We start from the raw sequence: 6,351 nt of genomic DNA, 5'->3' as shown, positions 1-6,351 counted from the left end.
TTAAGTCTTCTTTTGGGATGAATCCAATCCCTCTCCCTGTGGGTCATTCTTTTCTTCACTGGGTTCTCTCTTGGCGTTTACCTTAAGTGCACCTGCTGCCTCCTGAGCACTGGCTGCTGGAGAAGAGGAAGGGGCCAGGACTTCTGTCTGGACTGGTTTCTCATCCAGGCCTTGTCCTCTTCCTCACTGTTCTCCACCCCTGTTCCCGAGCTTGGAACCGGGACCTCCCTGGGTTCAGACCTTCCTGGTTGGTGAGATCTTTCTCTAAACTTGGGCCCAACTCTTTGAGGACATCGACAGCACATGTGTCATGACTCACTGTGCCATTGCTATACCTTGGAGACGTGAGGCCACCGTGCCCGCTTGGGCCTCCAATCCAGCTAGCCCTGCCTCCACTGCACCCTGGGAGCTAGCTGCTCACCTTTCCAACTTCAGGTATTTGCCAAGGAGCAGGTTCCTGATGTGGTTTTGTGCTAACCTCTCCCAAACTGGTTTGAAAATCTTGCTCTTCCTGTTCCTGTTTTTCTGCAGCTTCTTCACTTTGGTTTTTGATATCCAAGGCATTCCGGCTGCCCCGCCCAGTCGCAGGACCCGATGTTTCACATTCTGGTTCACTGGAACGCTTAGACTGCTCCAGCGGAGCCCCAGTCCTAGCATCTGGGGTGCTTGTGAGCTCCCTGGACTCAACCTGCTCTGCATGTTCAAGGAAGGACGTGCTCTCTGGAACTGGGCTTTGAACCTGTCCCTCCTTTGTAGCTAATGTTCCTAGGGAGGGGGCACTGTCTTCAGAGGTTTTCCGGTCCTCGGCACTGTCACCTGGAGGCAAGACCTCGGTGTCCACAGAATCCTCTAAGGGGTCCTCTTTGTGCTGTTCCTGCTCAGTATTTTGCAAGAGTTCTCTTTTCCCCCATTCTCCACAATTTCATTTTTCACCTCCACCGCAGTGGCTTTTCCTAGGGTCCCGTCCCCGTCGCCTTGAGGGCATTCAACTCTTCTTTTCTCATCTTGGTAGGACCTGGGTATCCAACACTCTTTGGGGTGTCTGAAGTCTCTCCATTGGTAGCTGTTTCTGAATTTAGGATTATTCCACGTTTCTCCAGCATCTCCTCTCTCTGCTGCGGGGCGGCTTTCACCTGGGCGAACTGAAACTGCGGCAGGCAGTGGGTGTGCTTCTCCTGCTGGAATCCTTTGCTTTTCTCCTCACACTGCTGCCTAGACTCCGCCAGCTGTTCTTCCGGCTCTGGCAGCGTGTCCTTCGGGGTATCGACCTGGCGCCTGCAGTTCATCTTCTCCTTGTCCAGCTGGGCGCTGGAAACCATCGCCTTCTCATACTTCTCTTCCGCTTCTGCTAGCGAGTCCTCGATCTCCCAATGGATGCCTCCGTGTCGATGGACAAGGAAGTGTCCCACGCCCCCTCCGGGAGGCGGTGCCACCCAGCAGGCCAGTGTGGCTGCAGACAGGCCGGGCAGGTTACGAGAGCCCTTCTCAGTGAAATCTTTTTTCTGGTCTCCCTTCAACCCTGCCAGATCTTCTGCTCAGGGGCTGTGAGCCGTGTAACTCTCCATCCTAACCATTTCTCTCCTGCTGCTGCCGCTCCAGCTCCTTCCTCCTGACCTCTCGGGCCTGCCAGCCTGGCCTCTGCCTTGCGCAGTCCGGTCCAGTGCCGGGTCCTCGCCTTCAGCTGCTCCAGGTTGGGGAGCCGCTTGCAGCCCGCGCCCTGGGTGCCCACGTCCAGCGGCCGCGCCCCCTCCTTCAATACGATTTTGCAGCGTACTTCCTCTGGCTCCCATTTGTTCACTCCATGTACATAGCATAAAGGTTTTCATAACAGCACCGCCACAACATTGCACTAGAGACAGTTTTATTCACTTCCGTAGCTTTTACTGATACTGCTTTGAAGAAAAACAGCCATTTTGACAGCTAATGTAAAAATCTGCATTTTGAAGATGAACGTATGAGCAGTTCAGAGCAACCTCTTTGTCATATTTGTCAGGAACTGAGTTGCAGTCAGAGTTCTTGGAGCTCAGAGCAGATGAAAGGTACAGTTCCTCGGCGAGAGAAGGCATTGATATTTAAACCTGTAATGCGTGTTAAGAAACACTGCTACCTAAGATTTGGGCCATTTGTACCAGAATTAGCTTTCATTTTTTGAATATTGTCACCAAGGAAATGTAGATTATTTTTCTTTTAGAATCCTGAAAAAACAGTCATGGGGAAAGAATACAAGGGTGAAAAAAACAAAGTTTGAATTATGCATATTAAACATTTTTTACTTTTTTGGGAAAATTTTGTAAGATTTAATCAGTAGATTTTTCAGAGTTGTCAACAGTCTGACAAAGAGGAGTTGAGGAAAGTTAGCAGCTCCCCAATACTTGAGATAAACTATCACACTCTGCTGTAAAGGGGTTTATCTTATAACTGTAATGCTCTAGTTTCTTGAGTTATTCGAATAGAATTTTTATAACTTGGCCACTTGTAGAAGTCAATCATGCTTGGAAATGAGGTCATATGTGAAAAGACACAAATACTAACACTCAAGTACACAATTTTGGTAGTAATTTAAGGCAATTGTTTTTGTGTGTTTCTTCTTAACTCCTATCATTTCCTCAGTGAGTACACATTTAAGTAGAATCTAGGAATTTTCCATCCTATTGTAGGCAATGCCTAGGAGCAAAGGTGAAAAAGCTCTTCAGTGTACATATGCAAGAAATACCACTGAAGCTCATGTGACATCACCAAAGCCATAAGTTTTAACAGTAGAATTTTATACTGCCATTTGCGACAACATTGATGGATCTTGAGAATATCATTCTAAATGAAATAAGTCAGAAAGAAAAAGCAAAGAATCATATGATTTCACTCATATGTGGGATATAAAAATTAAAGTAACAAATAAATAATTAGGACAAACAAAAACTCATAAATACAGAAAACAGGATGGTGGTTATCAGAAGGAAGGGGATGGGGAGGTAGTAAGGTCAAGAGGTTCAAATCAATGGTGATGGGAGAAGATATGACTTTGGGTGGTGGGCACACTATGCAATATACAGATGATGTATTATAGATGTGTACAATGGAAACGTATATAATTTTATTACCCAATAATTAGAGGAAATATTATAATATTGCTATTTTCCCTTTCTCTATAATAGGAGTGTCAGAGATGACAGAAAATCAGTAAAATGTATATGAAAATCTCCCTCCTGTCAAAATCTGGGGTGCACCGTGGGACCCAGAGTCAAGTCCCCACCCACCTGCATGCACTTTGAAATCACAGGATACCCAGACCCGGCCAGCCCCACCCCCATCAAGCCCCTCTAGGTGGAGGGCATAGCCACAGGTCCCTCAGCCCGGAACAGGTGGGGGGCACAGTCTCAGGTCCCCTGTCAAGCCCCACGGATGGGGGCGCAGCCTCAGGTCGCCTAGCACCAGGGTGGGGGGTGTGGCCTGAGGTCCACATCAAGCCCCTGGGGCGGGGGGTGCAGCCTGAGGTCCCTCACCCTGGCCAGGCACCATGCAGCCTCAGGTCCCTGCTGTTCGGTGGTGATATTACGGCATCCTAGCTAATTTGCATATTCCTCTATTATGTAGATAGATATCACCCCAATAAATTTAATTTTAAAAATAAAGGCAAAAAGGTAGTTATTAATAATGGCCAAGATAATTGCAACAAAGTTAAAAATAAACTTGAATAGGTTAAGTGCCATACAAAATTCAAAATGTGTACATTATAATTTTCACAACAATCATTTTGAATTTAATCATTATTTGAAAGAATAATTGCCTGAAAGACACAGGCATATGAGAGTTATTCCAACCTATTCAGAAAACAATGTCCTAGTCCCACACATTCTCATAGAGAATGAAATGACACTAACTTGCAGGAAAGCATGTGTGAAGGAGGCACAACTAATTTGCAGCTGAGCGATCGGGGCCAGCGATGGGCGCCAGCCGTGGGTGCGAGCGATGGTTCAGGCACCAGCAGTGGGTGCGAACAGGACAGGCGCTGGCAGGAAAGAATTTTCAGTAACCACCAGAGGCTCGCCCCGATGACAGCAACCAGCAGCCTGCCTTGGTCTGGCGCCCTGCTCACCTGCTCTACCATCCCACTGCAGCCGACGCCTGACATGTTCCGCGTTCTGCTGCCTACTGCCGACACCCGCCATGTTTCATGCGCACCCCCTGGTAGTTAGCGCATATCATAGTGGCTGGTTGTTTGATTGTTCTGCCGTTTGGTCTATTTGCATATTAGGGTTTTATATAGAGAGATATAGATATGAAGATACTGAGTGCCTACAACCTTGCCAATAGTTACCATCATACTTTTCTGATTGATAACATGTTGTCTTTTTAATTTGCATTTTCTTTGAAAATCTTTAGATGTGTTTATCAGCTATTTAGATTTCCTCACATGAGAAATATTTATTCTAGTATGTCTCACTTCTCTTTTTCTCGTTACTGTGGGCATTCCTTATCCACTTAGGTACTGGATCATTTTCTGTTGTATATGTAACAAATATCTTCTCCCAGAACCGTCAAGTGTTGCTTATAGACATCACTGCTTTTGGCTGTTTACAAAGAGAACCACCCCCTTTTTGGAATTGTCCCACCTCTGTGGAGAGGCATTGGCTGGGTACAAATGCCCCCCCGCCTTCCTCTGGGTTCCACTGAAGTGGGCAAAAGCCCCGAGAAGCAGTGGTGTCCACAGCCTTTCACTTGGAGCAGAGATGGGGAGTAAACGTGGGCTTGCGGGACGGGCTGGGATGGGGGCTAAGGAGTGGCGGAAAGGGATCCAGATTTTTTATAGCTTCTTTCAGAAGTCATTTTGTATCTTAAATTATTAGAAATGACTTTCTATAGTACATTCTACAATATGTATTTTGGAGTTCACATTCAAGTCTTTGATCTAACTAGAATTCACTTATTTTGTGTGATGTAGTGTCCAATTTATTTATTTTTCCTTTAGAAATATCCATTAAGATCAGCTTTTTAAAATTGAAATGCTATCTTTGCCTCACTGCTTAGTACTACCTTATATTTAATTATCATTTCTGAGCTCTTATATTCTACCAGTCTATTTGTCTATCCTTAAGCAAAAATTATGTTGTCTTCATTACTGTAGCTATATTTTTAGGGTCTATATATGATAACCTAAGTACTCTTTATCCTTTTTTTGGTTAATCCTCATCCGGGATTATTTTTCCATTGATCTTTAGAGAGAGTGAAAGAGAGAAACAACAATGTAAGATACATTGATTGGTTGCCTCCTGTACTCACACCAACCAGGGCCGGGGAAAATGCAACCAAGGTAGGTGTCCTGGACCAGCATTGAACCTTGGACCCTTCAGTCTTCTGGCCAGCGCTCTAGCCACTGAGCCAAACCGGCGAGAGCAAGTACTCTTCGTTCTTTATGACTAACTTGGAATTCTTTGTTCATTGCATTTCCATATGAATTTTAACATCAGCTTGTCAATTTCACAAAAATTGTGATTTTAAATAATGCTCTATTAAACCTATAATTAAATTTTGAAGAATTAGAACTTTTGTATACCAAAACGTCCAATATGTAAACATGCTATAGCTCTCCATTCCACTTATTTTGGTCTTCTTTATCTTTCTCAATAATTTATAGTTTGTTCACATTAAATTAAATCCTAGGTACTTTGTATGTTTGATGCTCTTAAAATAAAATTAATATTTAAAAATTACACTAAATAATAGATATATAAAGTCTAAATATCTAAAAATAAAGATAATCTGCTGGGAAAAATCTTTCTAGGATCACCAAAAAGTTTGTGGGTTTGATTCCCAGTCAGGGCACATACCTAGGTTGAGATTGTTCTCCAGTCGGGTGACTGTGGGAGGCAACAGATCAATGTTCCTCTCTCTCTCCCTTCCTTTTACTCTGAAATCAATAAATATATCCTCATGTGAGGATTTTTTTAAAAGATCTAATGTGACAGATATAAGAAACAATAATATAACTTAAACATAAAAATGGATAATTTTTATTATAATGAGGTTGATGGCTTAATTTTAATAGTTTTGGGCTGACGTTTTATAACAGTAACCATGGTCATCTTGTATTACAGCAGTTATTCTTTATCTGAGGGGGTTACATTCTAAGAGCACTATGATAAAGTTTAATATATAAATTAGACACAGTAAGAGATTAACAACAATAACTGATAATAAAATAGAACAATTTTAACAATATACTGTACTAAAAATTATGTCTCTCTCAAAATATCTCAATGTACTGTATTCACCTTTCTTCTTATGATAATGTGACATAATACAATGCCTTTATGATGAAGTTAGGAAAATGACATAGGTATTGTGACATAGTGT

At 43.3% G+C, this 6,351-nt stretch overlaps 1 pseudogene across 1 annotated transcript; it reads right to left on the bottom strand.

Moving 5' to 3' along the window:
• Positions 1–409: 409 nt before the first annotated feature.
• LOC307102372 (leucine-rich repeat flightless-interacting protein 1-like) lies at positions 410–1,790 on the bottom strand (annotated as a pseudogene). The gene is made up of 2 exons: positions 1,615–1,790; positions 410–1,531 (listed from the first exon to the last, which is right to left on the bottom strand). The product of its transcript is annotated as a leucine-rich repeat flightless-interacting protein 1-like (transcript).
• Between the last annotated feature and the right edge of the window lie 4,561 nt (positions 1,791–6,351).

Source organism: Cnephaeus nilssonii (assembly GCF_951640355.1).
Source record: "Cnephaeus nilssonii genome assembly, chromosome: 1".
Lineage (NCBI taxonomy): Eukaryota > Metazoa > Chordata > Mammalia > Chiroptera > Vespertilionidae > Cnephaeus > Cnephaeus nilssonii.
The sequence above is the reverse complement of the archived record's forward strand: the minus strand, read 5'-3'. Positions and strand labels throughout refer to the sequence as shown.